The sequence below is a fragment of the Alligator mississippiensis genome, chromosome 11, assembly GCF_030867095.1.
Source record: "Alligator mississippiensis isolate rAllMis1 chromosome 11, rAllMis1, whole genome shotgun sequence".
Classification (NCBI taxonomy): Eukaryota; Metazoa; Chordata; order Crocodylia; family Alligatoridae; genus Alligator; species Alligator mississippiensis.
In genome coordinates, this window is record NC_081834.1 from 8,544,738 (window position 1) to 8,561,816 (window position 17,079).

At 46.7% G+C, this 17,079-nt stretch overlaps 1 protein-coding gene and 2 long non-coding RNA genes across 3 annotated transcripts in view; 2 read left to right on the forward strand and 1 right to left on the reverse strand.

Annotated features, from left to right (window-relative positions):
- The window catches only part of FAM169B (Protein), a 55,050-nt gene that overhangs the window by 76 nt on the left and 37,895 nt on the right, over positions 1–17,079 (forward strand). The window lies entirely within an intron of this gene.
- LOC132243970 (uncharacterized) lies at positions 10–9,316 on the forward strand. Its single transcript, XR_009455537.1, has 2 exons — positions 10–1,064; positions 7,617–9,316. It is a non-coding gene; the product is annotated as an uncharacterized LOC132243970 (long non-coding RNA).
- Positions 1,939–16,557, reverse strand: LOC132243969 (uncharacterized). Its single transcript, XR_009455536.1, has 2 exons — positions 16,064–16,557; positions 1,939–3,330 (listed from the first exon to the last, which is right to left on the reverse strand). It is a non-coding gene; the product is annotated as an uncharacterized LOC132243969 (long non-coding RNA).

The window sequence follows — 17,079 nt, forward strand, 5'->3', positions numbered from 1 at the left end:
TGAGAGGAGACTGCCCGGGCCCCGCCCCCCGCCTCGCCCGTGTGTGTCCGCATCCGCGTGTGTGTGAGGAGACTGTCCGGGCCCCACCCGTGTGTGTGTGTGTGTGTGAAAGTGTGAGCGTGATGAGACTGCCCAGGCTCCACTCCCGCCTGTGTGTGTGTGTGTGTGTGTGTGTGTGTGAGAGAGAGTGTGAGTGTGAGGAGACTGCCCAGGTCCCGCCTGTGTGTGTGTGTGTGAGAGAGAGTGTGAGTGTGAGGAGACTGCCCAGGTCGCGCCCGTGTGTGTGTGTGTGAGAGAGAGTGTGAGTGTGAGGAGACTGCCCAGGTCGCGCCCGTGTGTGTGTGTGTGTGTGTGTGAGAGAGAGTGTGAGTGTGAGGAGACTGCCCAGGTCCCGCCTGTGTGTGTGTGTGTGTGTGTGTGTGTGTGTGTGTGTGTGAGAGAGAGTGTGAGTGTGAGGAGACTGCCCAGGTCCCCGCCTGCGTGTGTGTGTGTGTGTGTGTGTGTGGCTGCCCTGGGTTCAGCAGTACCATGTACAGCTCTCCCTGTCAACTGCTGCGTGGCTGTGGCTGCCCCGGGCTGCAGTGGCCCCGTGTACAGTTGCCCTCGGCGCAACGGCTTCCTGTGCAGCTGCCCTGTGTGCAGCGCCCCCACGTACGACTGCCCTGGGTGCAGCTGCCCGGGGTATGGCAGCCCCACATGCAGCCGCCTCGAGCAGATCTGCTCCTTGTGACCTGCCCCAGCTGAAGCTGGCCGCCTCGGACGTAGCGAGCTTTTGCTGCGTCTCGTTGTTGGCCCTTGGTGCCTTGGAGGACGACGATGTCTGCCGTGCGTCCTCGATGGGTCTGGAGGTGATTCAAGAGTCTAATCTCTGAGCCACAGATTCATCCGCCAAGGTTGCAGGTCTTCGCTGGGGAGAGTAGGTCGCAGGCTAGGACGCCTCTCCTTGTCCTTCCTCTGCGCTCTCTTCTCCGCTTCGAGGGCAAGAAGCTTTATTTGGAAACAGACTGTCACTTGGTCGGGGTTGTGGAGCTGCCAGCCAGCCAGCCAGCTCGATCGATCGATAGGTATATCTATCTATCTATCTATCTATCTATCTATCTATCTATCTATCTATCTATCTATCTATCTATCTATCTATCTATCTATCTATCTATCTATCTATCTACTTTGCTTAGTGTATAAGGTGCAGTTTTACTCTGCCTTCTTCAAGAGATGACACCTGGCTACAGCCCGTAAGCCCCCACAGCAGGCAGCTCAGCCCCACATCCCTAGGACCCGTGTCTGACAGAGGAGGATATTGCCTTTTGATCTATGATAGAAGCAGCAGCTCGTGGGTGCTTTCGTGGGAGACTTTGTCCAGTTGCCAGGGGCGTGTGTGTCTGCCCACCTTGGCATCGCTGCCTGGAAGGCCTGTCTGCCCACTTGCTGTTGCCCTGCAGGTGCTAAGTCCCACCCGGGAGGCAATGCTGTGCTTACTGCTGTGGGCTCGGGGTTGCTCTGAAGGGATTGCCTACAGTACTTCTGTCACTTGAGGCTGCTGCTGAGGAGTGCACCTCAGCTCAGCCAGCACCTGCCAAACCTGGAGGTGAGGTGCTTGAAGCCACCCTCTTTCCACTGCTCTTAAGGGCTGGAGCTTGAGAGTGGCGACTGGAGGCACACCCAAGGCAGCTCCGCTATCCTGTTTCCAGGTTTCTCAGGTGCAGAGGTACAGCAGATGGATGAGGTCATACTTTTTGGCAATGCACTAAGGTGGCACTGCTTTATTTCCAGGGTTAGCCTCTGCAGAGTGGGAGTCTGCTTCCTGGGTGCAACGCAGAGATGGTCTGGACAAGCCTTGTCTGCATCTCATAAGCATCTTATTGCCCCACTCTCAGGAGATTGTTTCCAGGTGTTGGTTTTAGAGCTGGACCCAAACCTCATTGAAATGAATGGAAAGACTTCAGTTTACTTTTATTGGCTTTGGATCAGATTCTTATAGCAAGGTAGTGGTTAATAATAATAGTAGTAGTAGTAATAAGAAGAAGAATAAAAACAGCACAGCTTCCTCCAAACCTCAGCTGCTTCTGTATATGGAGAGCTGTATCTGTCAGCTCTGTATAGTGATTTGGGGATTTGAGTGTCTGAGCACGTGACAGGCTATAAGGAAGATGAGAAGGACCAGAAGAGTATGTGCATATACACATGCACACACACTTTCCTCCAAATCAGAGCATCCCTGGCAGTTACCCTGTCATAAGTTTGCTCGTGGCTTAAAGGAAACAAAGTGATGGAGAAGTGGATGGATGAAGTGGTGATCGAGTTGTCTTTTGGCCACGAGAGAGTGGTTAATCTGATCAGTGTGATATAGGAAAGATACTGAGCTTTCCTGCGTATTGTTGCAGAGTACTTACCCCCAGGTTGTACATCGCTGGAGTGGTGGCTGGAACGGTTCAGAACAGAGCTAGAAATATTTGTTGTAGAACAAACTCATCTTTGGAAAATTTGGGGGAGGGGGAGCAGCAAAAGTGAATTTGCGGCAGAGGTTTCTAGGAGCCGTCAACAGAATGAAAAGAATTACCCGTGGGTGGTACATTTCTCTTGCTCTACAACAGAAACAAAATTAGAGATCACAGTGCAATAGTGACCAAGCCATAAACAAGCCAGTGTTTGGTTCTTGGGAATAGATTTGACTTTGAAACAGGTGGGTCTTTGCGCACACTCGACAGCGGATTTGCAAGAGAGGCTGGAGCGAGGAGTGTTCCTGGTTTATATTTGACTAGGAGTGCGTCCAAGAATCTCTGTTCACACACTCCCTTGGATGCGGGCTGACGGCATCACCTCAGTTAGCTTTTGCACTGCTTTTTCTCATGCTCCATCTTCGCTGCGCACTTCCTTAGCTTGTCAAGCTAGCAGGTAAATCGAGAGAAGGTGAATTTATTTCCCGAACCACGTTTTAAGCTGCTGCCATTGATCTAAAGCAGCTCCTTCATCTCCTTCAATAAAGTAATGATGTTGTTCATTAGTTCCTCTCACTGCTCGTGGCTAAACGTGCTGGAGTCCAATCACTCTTTCTTTTCCCCTCCTATCAGCCACTTACGAAAGTCAAACATTTGTAACGACGATATTGGCTTTTTTGGAAGACTTTCAATTCTGCTGTTGCTTTTAAATGAAATATCTCCACATGAATACAATGCGGTGTTTCTTGTCCAGAAAAACATTGTATTGCCAAGCACTTCAGATTTTGTAAACACTTTTTTTCCCCCTTCACTTTTGTATTGCTCCTGAAATTCTGCGTGTCGAGTGGTTCTGCTCTCACTCGGTTCCCTCCTTTAGGAATAAATTTCAGCATTCCTAGTTGTCCAATTAAAAAAAAAAAAAAGAACATCTTTGAGCTGAAAAATAATTTAGTAGCAACTGGCAACAGGTCCACAAGAAAGCAAAGCATGTGAATATACTACAGCCAGCCCTTCACTCTGCTTGTGCCTGCAGTGCTTTTGATCTTACATGCTCTCTGCCTGCTCCAACTGCATGTGTTCTTGGGGTCTGAGTCTGAGATTTGTTGTATAGTCCCATGACTTGCATGTGAATACAGCTTGCAGGATTGAGTTCCCTTCCCTCTAAAATTAAACTTCCTTTCTCTTGTGCAGATTTTGTGCCAACCCTAATGTTGAGCCAGCTACTCACCTGGAACTTCAGCTCTTTCTTTTCAATAGTATCTACCCCTATGTTTTGTATCCCCCTACCCCCTGCAACATTTACAGATTTAGGCTTAGATTCCCATGGGATGGAAAAGACACTTACTGAAGAAGTGGTATTTAGCAAATGTCTAATTTGTACTTCTAGCTTAGCCCAAACAAAATGGGAGACTTAATATCCCTCCTGTCTTCCTGGGAAGTTTGGGGTTTTGTTTTTTTTCATGACGTCAATGTTAAACGGATGGGGTTTACCATCCAGAAAAGATCTGTTCCAGGATTGATGGAATTTTAAAGTCCCAGAACTGCAGAGGCATTGCCAAACGAGATGCACGAGCCCAGCTTAGCACATCTGAAAGACCAGTGAGGCTAAGGACAGAAGTTACACATAAACTGGTTTAAGTGATCCAGAAACTGGTTTAAACCTGGAACAGAATAGAAGTTTCAATGGCTGAAACTGGTTTAAGATAAAGCTGGTTGAATGTAGTATCAGACTTAACTGATTTAGGACAAACTGGTTCATGTCTGTCCGAGACCTGTTCCTGGTTCAAATGAAATCAGAGTCCCCCAGCATCCCAAGATTTTGCAGCCCTGGGCTGGGCTGGGGTGGGCCATCTGCTCCAGAGAGCTGGAGCAGTTATGGTTGGCTTACTGCCTCCCCCCCCCCCCCCCCTCCCGCAGCATACCCCTGCTGGGATCTGGGGCCAGGGAGGGGGGGTTAATCTTCCCTTCCCCTGAGTATGCAGCTACCCTGCCCTGCTCTGCCTACTTAGAGGCACCTGGAAGCAGGAAGAGGAAGTGATGAGCAACCCTGCAGAGTCCTACTGCTATGAGTCTGGGCTGCAAATCCCAGAGACCTTGGGGGCAGCAGGAAGAGGAAGCAAACACCCGTCCCCCCCATGCTGGCTGCCTGCCAGAGAGCCGTGCTCTAGCACCCTCCAGTTTCTGGCTTGAGCCACTGCAGGCATGTGGCTGCATTTCTTGAATCAAAAGTGAATGTCTGTTCATTTGCTTAGTGGGTCAATCTTTGCAACTTAGACTAACCTGCAAAGATTGAATCAATTCAGCCTCGGGCTTTTTGCCTGTCTGTACTTAGTTTGAAAGTCCCAAGATGTGATCAGCAGAGATCATGAACAACACGTGCCCCTGGGGGCTGGGGGGAGCATGGCTGCACTGGTGGTGACAGGAGTGCAGCAGCAGTGGCGGGAGCACAGTGGAGGTAAGCATGGAGCTCCCACAGACGCCGCCAGCACTGGTGGTGGTGGGGAGCGCCGACCAGGGGTTGGCGACCACCTACAGATGCTGCCAGCAGCATTGGCAGTGGCGATCGCGGACCACCCACAGACACTGCCGGCAGTGGGGTGGCATTGTTGACTTCTTTTTGTAGGGGCTGCACCGCCACGCTCAGGGGGTGCACGTGCACCTGTGTGCACCCCTTACATGTTACCCCTGGCAGAGATGCTTCTCTGGTGTAAGGAGCACTCGCCTCCTCTTTGCAGGAGGCAGAACTTCCTTAGGAGCTGGTTCGAGACTGTGCAATGAGCTCCCTCAGCAACTCATCCACATGGAAGGTGCATTTCTGTGCTCTCACCTTCTCTTGCATAAATGCAGTGCCCCCACAGGGAGGAAGGAAACAGACAAACAAATCCCAAGCCGTAAAACTAGACCACCCTCCTCCGCCCCCTTCCCAGCAAAACCACAAACAAAGGAAAGCAAAAAAACCTTGCTCAGACAAACACACTTCATTAACGCACTTTTTTCCTTGGGGAGAGGAAGAGGGAATAAACAAGACATGCCCGGGGTTAGTCGCTTTGCTTCCTGCAGGGATGCTTGGCTGTTGTGGTAACGAGTGTGGGATGAGACCCTATATAAACAACGTGCATTTGGGCTATTGTGTAACAGTGGCAAAGCCAGTTTCCTGAGCACTTTTTGTGGCAAGGCGCTGTTCTTTGAGGTGGTGTTGTTACGCAGCTATTGACAGACCCTGGGGTCACCTCAAGCCAAAGTAAACTGTCTTGCTTGCTTATGGAGAGATCCTAGGATACTTAAAAAAAAAAAAAAGGTTGCATTTTTTAATTTTTGCAACTGCAGTCTAGTGACTGGGCTGCGCATTGTTAGTGATAGCAGATGGCAAATGGCTCCACCGATGTTATTCCTGTAACTCATTGCTGTGAAGTTTCACAAACAGTGTCACAAAATCTCAGAAAGTGCCTCCATATTTTTCCTGCACAACATTGAAGCCAATTTAAATAAAAACACTCTGTATTATTCAGATTCCCTTAGTGTCATGTGACACTTTTGTAAAGATTGCCTTGCAGCAGTTTCAGATAAGTACATGTTTGGTAGCAATTGGAGGCCTGTGTCCTTTAAGTAATGCTTATTAGTACGTAACAGATGCTGTTTAGAAACATTATGCCATTTAAAAGGCTCTGCTTTTAGACTGCATGTTCTGTTTTCCAAGGCAGACTGCAGATCAGCAAGCTTGGAGGTATGCTCTCGTTTATGCAAAGCCTAAGTCAATTTTCTGCTCTGAAATCAAGCCATGTGTTTTTCCTTGTTTCTTCCATTCTGGTCATAACTGTCTCGCTGGGGTTTTTTTCCCCCGGTCATATCTTTGGCTGCTTGTCGAGCCACTACAGTCAAAGCCTTTTGCATTTTTAACCACCAGCAATGGTTTCATTTGTCCGTACAGATGAGTCTGTGTAAAGCAAGTTTAAACAATCTCATATTTACTGTCAAGTGCATAGAAAGTACAGTGCCAGCCCCCTCCTATGAGCTGCTCAAAATAAAAAAAGCAAAACAAAACACTGCATGGGTTTAGGCTCTGGAGCAACCTCAAAGACTTGCAGAATAGCTGGCACAATGGCACACAGAACAATGGAGATGGTTACATTTTTCCTCAATTCGATTCAGTTATTTCTTAGAGCAAGAAATTCAAGGAGGGCTGTTTTGGGTAGAACAGGTGAAGTACATACTTTCACACTTCCATAAACCTGGCAGTACCCAGGTTTAGTTTGGATAGCTATAAAGCCTGGAAAACCACTGGGGGAAAAAGTTCCTCTTCCTTCCCTTTCTTGCTTAAATTAATACATCTAAATTTTGAAAGGAATTTGACTTGGGGGCTGATCCTTGCAAGCAATTAGCAGGAGGGCTCAGCACCTCCTAGGAGGCAGTTGGCACCTTGACAGGTTTGGAGCATTAGAAGCAGATTTCTGGACAGAATACATTGGGTCTGATTTTTTAGAGGTACTGAGCACTGAGAGTGCCAGTTGAAATTATGGATGAACTGAGACTACATGGCACTTCTGAAAATCTGTATAGTTCAGGGGTGGGCAATTATTTCGAGCGGAGGGCTGCTTACTGAGTTTTGGCAAGCCATCGAGGGCCACATGATAGCCAGCCAGGGGCAGATAAATATAAATTTTCTAAATTTTTTAGGGGCCCCGCAGGTCAGATAGAATGGCCTGGCAGGCCACATCTGGCCCCCGGACCGCATTTTGCCCACCCCTGATATAGCTCCACACACTGCTTAAATGATGACACTACTAAAGAACTGTTTTTTAATGGATTGCTAACTGCTAGTCCCAGTCTTATCGTGCAGGGGGGACAGGGACAGGGACTCTGCAATTTAAAAAAAATATTCATTGGCTTTCAGATACAGATATTTTTTCAAATTGTTCAGTCTATCAGCTCTTCTGCCATCTCCCCTGTGAATGAAAGCCTCTTTGAACCAGAACGCTTTCCAAACTTGGTTGTCAGCTGTCATCTTTGGGCTCTTTTCTTGTTTATCGTGATGGGAGGTTTTGTCTGCATGGAGTCAGTCTTCTCTCTTCAGCGGTAAGGTGAATTGTATTTTAATCCTTATCTCTCCTCTCTGTCTTTCACCTACCCGCTCTCTCTCTCTCTCTCTTTCTCTACTCTCCCACCTCTGTGCCAAAACCCAAGTTACATTGTCCTCGACTGTGGAACATCCGTACGCTGATGATTGTGCTGTTGTTGCACATATGGAGGAGGACCTACAAGCAGCCCTTAAGTGCGTCTCTCAAGTATATCAGTGCCTGGGACTAACCGTTAACGTTGGAAAAACAAAAGTGCTTCACCAGCTTGCTCTAGGCCAGTCAACTCCCCCAGCAAAGATCCTCATTGATGGACAGGAACTGGAGAATGTTGAACACTTTGTATACCACGGCAGCCATCTCTCAAAGAAGGCCAACGTTGACGAGGAGGATCTGATGTGCCAGCTCTGCCTTTGGAAGATGAGTCATCATGTGCTCAATGATCATGACATCAGGATTCAAACAAGGCCTACTATATAAGCCTGGGGTAATCCCAACTCTTCTCTACAGCTTTGAAGCATGGGTGACCTACAGGGACCACCTGAAAAGCCTGGAACACCATCATCAATGTTACCTCTGGATGATCCTTGCCATGGAGTGAGAGGATCGTCACACAAATGCCAGAGTCCTCACCGATGCAAACACTACCAGTATGAATGCGTTGATTATTCAACATCAGCAGTCGTGGACAGAGCGCTGTGTGCACATGCCTGATGTACGTTTACCAAAACAGGTGCTATCCTCCCAACTCAATCAAGGACAAAGGACACATGGGGGCCAGAGGAAACGTTTTAAGGACACCCTCAAGGCATCCGTTAACAAGTAGGGTATTGACATAATAAATTGAGAAAAACTAGCCTGGGACAGGGCTACAAGGCAATGCCTTGTGAGAGAAGGTACATCTTACTTTGAGGAAAACCGTCTTGCCTTGGAGACAGAAAAACAACAGAAATGGAAGGAAAGGAAACAAGATCGAGAAATCTGTGGTTCAGCCCTCCCTTTAACCACCACCTGTGGTACTTGCCAGAGAGTCTGTGGCTCTGGGATTGGCCTTAGCCATCAACGGACTCATTTACAACCCTTTCCCTGACCCATGGGAGTGAACATCTTCAACCACGAGGGATCACTGCTACCAAGGAAAGGACTGAGCAAACCCTGCCTACTTTGGTCCCCACATCCCCCCACCCTCCCTCACACCCCACAAATGCCACCCACTCACACTCTGCCCCCACAATCCCCCACATATACACCACCCCAACATACCCTATTGCCCCCCCACACATAGCCACAACCCCTTACAAACTCCCACACTCCTCCCCATCCCAGCATACACATACCCCCCCCAGACCCCCATACACACCCCCACCCCCCACCATACACACGCATACCCACACCCCTCACACCCCACCATACACCTTCACACAGACCCCCAAACACACCCACACCCCCCACACCACACCATACACACACCTACCCACACCCCTCACACCCTACCATACACCCCCCACACCCCACCATACACCCCCCCACAAAGCCCACCATACACACCCACACACCCCCACTCCAGCATGCACCCCCCACACAGACCCCTATACACCCCCATACCCCACCATACACACACCCCTCACACCCCACCATACACCCCCCACCCCAGCCTACACCCCCTACCCCCAGCCATACCCCCACACATAATATATGACTAAGAATTCATTTTTGAGTTGTTATGCAATCACCTTATATACAGTACACAAACACAAATCATGACAAAAATATTTTTTGTAAATAAAATATGTTCTAGTAGGTGTTTGACATTTAGTGTACGATTTTGTTTTCGCTGGTTCTAAGACGGCAACCCACCCTCCTTCCCAAAAGGAGTATCTCAGGGGGCCATGGGGAGGGACTTCTAGTGGCAAAGGTCAGGGGTTAGGGGTGGGACTTCCAGTCCCAAGATAGCAACCAGGGGGCAGGATAATGTCAAGGGGTGAGGCTACCCATGCGGCCCTGGAAAGCTCACCAAACCTTGTTAAGCAGCCCTTCACCCCAAATAATTGCCCAGCCCTGGTCTTAGCCCACTCTACAATCTCTCTGCACTTGTGTGTCTCACCTCTGAGAAAAGGGAGTAATATTTGGCAGTCTGGCTGTGCTATAGCTGCACCTGGCAGGATATTCACAGTCTAATGGTGTGCTACACTTTTTATTTGCAATGCTTGATTTCTGAGCTGTAGTATCTCAGCCTTACCCAGTTGCATCAGATTACTGTGCATAAAGCGTCTCAGTCCAGACGCTGCATTCGATGAGAAGACAGGAGGTAGCAGGCCTATACAGATGGAAATCTATTAATGTGTGCAATGGTTGGATGTTTGTTTGGGGGTTGGTGGGAAGGGTTGATGCAGAAGGAATGCAAAGAACAGTTTGAGGAGAAATATGCACTGTTGCCATCTTCATGGTGGGGCCAGTGCAGAGCAGGTTAACTTTAAAAGTTTAAATGCCCATCTGCGAGACCTTTCCTAGATTTTAATATTTTCATTTTAGTATGAAAGCAGTAAGTTTATTGGTTGATTTTTAAAAATGTTTTTGTTGACAAAAGAGCTTAAAAAAAAAGTAATGAATAGCATTTAAGGATGATTTCTCTTTCACAGGCCTCTGATCACTTTTCTAGTCCAGGAATTTGATAAGATGTTTGGCCTACTGAGCCCAATCCTGTGAGATGCTGGGTGTCTTCAAACCCCACTGTCAAAGATGCTTAGCACCATCTGTGCAGGATTATACCCCTCCTGCCTATGCTATTTACATCTTTGCTAAATTTGTCATATATCTATTTTTAACATGGTAGCAAAATCCCACAGCCATGAATAGGATGCATAATACAATGGCTTCCTGTGTTTGGGATGCATAACCCTTTTTGGAGTGATAACGCTCAGAGTACATGGCATCTGTTGCTTAAATAGAAATCATCCATTTAAACTATCTGGCAACGTGATCATGATTATTTATTACTTATACACTTTTACCTTCACATACCAATTTCCACAGAGGAGTTCATTTCAGGCAGGAATTTCTATTTTGTTTGCTCTCCCCCAGCTCTCTTCCTTGTTTGAACGCTAATAGAGAATAATGCAGGGTTGGCATTTTTGGCCAAACAGAAAGGCCCATTAAAACCAGTACATTTCCTCTCCCTGAGTTCCCAGAAAGGTTATTCTGTTACTAGAGGGTGAAAAGTGATGCAGTGAGGAAGAACACACTTCCTATTAATGATGTACAGCGTGTGGTTAAGAGCGGCTGTGCCATGTTGGACACACATCACACCACAGTATTTACCCACCCGCTTCAGTGCCACCACACATTGTTATGGTGTGACTGGAGGTTTCACTTACACGAGAACTTGGTTTTTTTGACATCTACTGGCTCAATTAAATTCAGGATATGAGAGTCAGGTTCTGCATGCACTCCCGGGAATGTGCCAAAGACCTCTTCCTTCCTTTGAAAGGTTAAACAAATATGGTAGTCTAATGATAACCACATGCTTCGAACAGTTCAAGCTCAATTAAAGGAATGGAGAAGGCTTGGTACTGGGTAGTGAGTGCTGCTGTTTAAATACAGAGCTCCCACGGCTGGGAAAGCGGTGAGAAAGTCACCTGTGCATCAATCAGAAGAGCAAAAAATCTTCTCTCTAGTACAGAGAAATGATGTTGCTGCCATAGCAATCTCTGGTGGCAGTCTATTTGACGGTGGCTCTTTACAGGATATAGGATATTACTACTTTGCCTTCATACAGAATGCTTTTTATCCAAAGATCTCTAAACAGGCTTTAATGAATTAAGCCTGGTAACGCCCCTGTGACGCGGTAGGTATTGCGCATATTTAACTGATGGGCAGACAGACAGAGGAGTTAATGCTTTGGCAGGAATAGGATTTTAGATGTCCTATTCCCAGTTCCCTTCTCTGCTGCAAAGACTGCTGTATCTTAGGTATGACTATAATGTACATAATCTGTGTACATTTAAGGATACATATTTTTCATGCCTGGACAAATAATTCACAAGGGCAAAGAATTAAGTTGTGAGGTGGTTGATGGTATTGTTCTTATAAATGTAAAATACTGCTGTGTCTATGACTTGGCAGCATCAAGAGGCATTTATCTGGGAAAACTCAACAAAGCAACAACAAAAAAATCAGCCTACTACAAATCATGTACTCCTACATCAGTCCTGCCTCGTTTGTCTATTGATTATGATAATAACATGAAAATAAGATTTTTAAAAAAATGAGCAATGCCACCACAATGTTTAAAAAAATGAGATTAAGCTGATCATCAAGTTTAAAAAGAATAAATATTAGGTTCTGTCTATTTATCTTTTTGTTTCTGAGCCTTGAGCATTTGCATTCTTGAGCTCTTCTCACAAATGGTGAGCAATGGTGGTGTGCAAACACACGTACATGCATAGGGTCAGTTGTTATTCATGGTACAGTAAATATATTCTTTGGTAACCAATGACCCCTTTAATTGCACACCTCTTAATATGTGCACACAGTGTCATTCTCTACAACATGTTTGCAGAACAGGTTATAGCAAACACAGCGCATATGGTTGATTAACTTAATACAGAACACAACAGCCTTTTATGCCCTATCTTATCTGCAGTAGGACTAGGATTTCTCACTTTACACTGCCTCTCCTAAAATGCTCTTGAGAACCCTTGAAATTTTCCATTCAACAGGTGAAATATTTCTTGGGAGTATGATCAATATTTGAGGTACCTTAATTACCTCACTGATATTTCTAGCAGTGAAATGATTCGGTTACCAGTTTGTTGGTTAACAATATGGACGTAGCTATATATGACTGCAGCTACTGTTGTTCAAGCTAAGTAGAGAGGTACAAAAAGCCCAAGGCAGAATTGATTCAGTCTTCGCAGGTTAGTTTAAGCTACATAGCTTGAACTGATAACAAACTGAACTGATGTTCAGTGTTTGGGTGGCCAAGACAGGCAGAAGCCTGCCAGGAGTCTGGGGGTACTCATGCCCAGCTACCTAAGGTCGCATCTACACATGCACTTTAATGCACATTAGCCTATTTTAATGCACATTAAAAATGTCATAAAAACCCTATGCACTTTCACTAATGCGCATTAAAATAGGCAAATGCACCTTTTTCTAATACCTCACAATAGAGGTGCTAAACTTATTGCACCTTACCAAAAGTGCATTAAATGAACATGTTAATACTCCCTAAGACTGCTAAATCCAGCCCAGTGGCAGCCCAGGTATGATTGGTTGCTAGACACAAGCCAGTCCCGCACCCCTCCCTCCCCCCCATAGCTGTAGGGAGGGAGAGCCAGCAGAAAATGTCTCCCCACTGCCTGCCTCTGAGAGGGGACTGGGGAGGGGGAACACACTACCTGGCCCTGCTCTTCCAGCTGAGGTCTGCCTGGCACAGGAAAAGCCCCCACTCTCACTTCCCCGCACCGACTGGCTAGCAGGACTCTGTTTGGCTCAGTCCTGCCCCTTCCCCAGCCCCAAGTCTATGGAGGGAGGAGTGCGTGCACACCCGGCCCAACATCAGCGCCCCCAGGCAGGGTCTGCCTGGCATGGGGGAAAGACCCCATCAGGGGTTTTTCACTCCCCCACAGCCCAACTCACTGGGCTGGGATCAGCTAAGTCCATCCCCCCCCAGCTCCCACCTGTGAGAGGTGGGGGGTGGGCAGGATGAACACACCGCCCCCCCCCCCAGCTGGGGTCTGCCCAATGTGTGGAGGGAAAGCCCTCACTGGGGGCTTTTTGTAACCTTGAAGACCGATGAGCTGGACGGGCATTGGCTTTGGCCCACCCACTCCCTGGGAGGGGGCTGAGCTATTCCTTGCCTGGCTCACCAGGCTCTGAGGTTGCAAAAAGCCCCAGTGGGGTCTTGAATGCACGAGCTTGGCCCCCTCCCACCTGGGGTCTGCTTGGCATGTGGCAGTGAAAGTTCCCACCAGAACCCAGCTGGGAGAACCAGTGCCTGGCTTGGTTGGTGCATTCCTCACCCCAGTGCGTTTCCCTCCCCAGGAAGGGGGCTCTGAAGGGAGCGGGGCTGAGCCCATGCCACCCAGCAACCTGGGCTGGGGGGTGGGGGGCAGGGCTGAACCAACCCCAGCCTGGCTCACCTGACTGCAGGGAGCAAAAATCTGCCAGTGGTGGCTTTCCCCCTGCACAGGCAGACCTCCAGCTGGGGGTGCTGGGCCAGGCTGGGGGCTGGGAGGAGGTGGGGCTGAACTGATGCCAACTCTGCTCACCTGGCTGCTGCAGGGGCAAAAAGCCCACTGCTAGGGATTTCCTTCCCCTTGTCCTATACAGATGAGGGCTAGGGGTATCTGGGGGTCTGTGTCCTTGCCCCCCTCTTCCTGCTGGGCTAACAGGTGCTGGCAGGGAGCAGAGGCTTTCGTGATAGCTAGGGTTAGGGCCAGCTCTGCTTCACTGGAGCAGACAGCATATCCTGGGGCTGCAAAACATCCTGGGATGCTGGGGGACTGTGACTTAACTTGAATCGGGAAGGGATCTGGGACAGACATTCCATAAACCAGTTTAACTTAAATCAGTCAAGTCTGATACTACATCTAACCAGGTTTATCTTAAACTGGTTTTGGCCATTTTGGAAGCAGTTTATGCACACTGAACTCCTGTTCTGTTACACGTTTAAGCCAGTTTCAGATCACTTAAACCAGTTTATTTGCAATTTCTGTCCCTAGCCTATGAGTGTGTCATCATCAAGAACAGTGGTACAGTAGTGAGCGCAGGTGAGTCAAGTTGGTGGGTGTGCAGATGACCAGGCAGGGCTCTGTGTAATAAGTACCTTATGTCACACAATTCATTCTATCACTCTGAGTTAGCGTGGTGGCTGCTGCCTCCCTTCACCTATGGATATCGTTACAGATAAGCTTAAATCAAGGGTGGTTTAAATCAATTCCATATGCTAGTTAGGCGATATTATACTGGATTAATGGTAAAACAGGATAGCAGCATGTTGGCAATCTCAGTTAATTTGTAAATGAAATAGGGACCCAGCACCTATTGTATAACACTTCAGGGTTTTAAGAAGAACAGCCAGCTAACTTTGAGAGTTCACCAATTGTTAATGGGCTCTCTGTATAATGGTAAAAAATAAATTCATGCAAAAAACATGAGATTGGGGAAAATGAACAAGCTGTAGTCATTAGTTGGTTTTCATTTAGATTGTGTAAAGATCTTCTGTTAGGCCACAGCCTTAAGATATTTAGGTTGATTGGGGGATTTGTTTTACCTTCACGAACATGGCTTTGGAATAGCCTGTTGTTTCACTTGTGGAGTTTCATATAAAAGTGTGTGCGCCCTGTGTTTTCTGTTGTACTGAGAAGAATTTCATTGGGCTGTGGAAAAATATTTCAGGCTTACTTCAATGCCTGGAGTGAATTTTGTACTGGATCACCAATGACAAGGCTCATGTCTAGTCTACAAAAATCCAAATCTCAGTTCACAATGGAACCCCCCCCCATCTTATGTCTGACTAAATCCATGGCTTTGTTAGAGATCAGGCACATGTAGTGAATAAGCCTGATTTTTTTTTTCTTTTTTGGACACCTGTACTTCGATTTTTCAGTTTTGCGCAAAGTGAGTCTGGCCTTCATTTACAACTACTCTTTACTTAACGTCATCGTTACATTCTTGAAAAATGTGACTTTAAGCGAAACGATGTTAAGCGAATCCAGTTATGTCACAGTAGTTACCTACTAGCAGGTGGCGGCCAAACAATGTTATAACCGAACACTGCGCAAGTTTAAATGAGTATGTTCTCTAATAGATCAGCAACGTAATAATGAAACAATGTTAACCGGGACGACGTTAAGTGAGGAGTACCCGTACCTCCAAGGGAAGGGGATTTGTTCACTTCACAAAAACCACCTAGTAATTCAGCTTAATTAACAGTGCCTATTTTGGAGAAATCTGGGACTGGAATAGCACGGGATATTGCACGAAAAAAATCAATCTGCATTTGAGGTTCAGGGCTGAAACAGTAACTTTAATTGCTACAGTGATCTGGGGTTCGATGCAGATGTAGCAAGGGGTGTTGCTGGGCAAGTTGGACATGGGCTGATCCGTACATGGGAAGCTTGTGCAGTGCCCTGCTTTGCTTTGCTTATAGTCATTTCTAGATATTGCTTCTCATTTTAAAGATGAGATTTTTCTTAGCTAGTGTGAATAGATGAAGCTTCACTGATATGACTGGAAGCACTCTGATTTCCACTACCTGAGGACCTTATTTAATGAGAACAAACGTTCCTGTAACAAGACAGAATTTACTACTTTTTTGTTTTTGCAGTAAAATGTGGCTTTGCCCGGTAGTCTCCAGACTGACTCTGTATGCTCCAAAACCAGACTCTGAATGCAAAATAGATCTCTCTCTAATATTGATATATTTGCATTTATGAACATGCATATATCTATGTATGTACTTATGTGTTGGTTGTGTTGGGAGTATTTTCCCCCACCCTCTCTTTAAAAATGTGCGCAGTTGCTATATAAAAGACCAAGGCAGATACCTACCTGCAAGCCTGTCCTTGACATTGTCGACTCGGCCTATGTGATGTCATGACCTTGTTTACCGGCGGAGGCTATTTAAGATGGCAGCCCCATCCAGCGCCGCAGCAATGCGAAGGCTGGAATGTCTGGAATCCCTCGAATGCAGTAGGCCTCCCGTTCTAAATTTACTCTCCTTATGGTTATATGGTACCTCCTCTGTGGCTGCAGCGAGAGGCCCCCTTTTTATGATTTTTTTTTTCTGCCGTCGGATGGTAACCCTTTGTGCACATTGCCCATTTAAAAAAAGAAACGCTTGGTCGGTGTCTGGCTGGTACAATGTGCTCTTTTGTTGCTCCTGCTTAGGATCAAACACTAATGAAATCCTGTAATTTAAATCTGTTCAAAACGCTGTCCTTGGATTCTTGCAGTCCAAGTGTCCCGAGCTGCTGAAAGGGGCCTCAAGCCCAAGGCATCCTTAGGAAAACATTGCTGCTTTCCTTTTAAAGCCAAGTTGACAACTTAGTTGGAGACCGATGATTAGATTTTTAAAAAGCGTCTTTTTCTGGCTTTCTTATGCTTTCACCAGATAATAAGTCTTTGCTGTGGATGACATTAACGTCATGAAAATGTTTTTGTTTGTGCATTTGAAAATACTTTGCAAAGGATGATGCATATAATTTCTTCCTTTTTTTTTTTTTTTTTTTTACAGAGGCGAAGTGTGGGGCACCTACCGCATTTTGTAACTAAACATCCAGACCTTTAAAACTGGCAATCCCCAAAGTGCCCAAGTGAGTTAGGAGCACAAATCTTACTGTCAGTGCTCCTAACTCATTGAAAATTGCATCCTGAAAAGAATAAAGAGAATACAAAAACATTATACTTACTCAAGGAAAATTGCTTTTTGTGGAGGGCTGTGCTGGGGAGCTGTTGACCTGTTTTAATATTCACCTTGTGATGTTATATCACAGCTCTCCAAATGAATCCCAGTTAGCTAAGTCCAATTGAACTTGAAGGTATTAGCTGGGTTTTTTTTAGTGAGG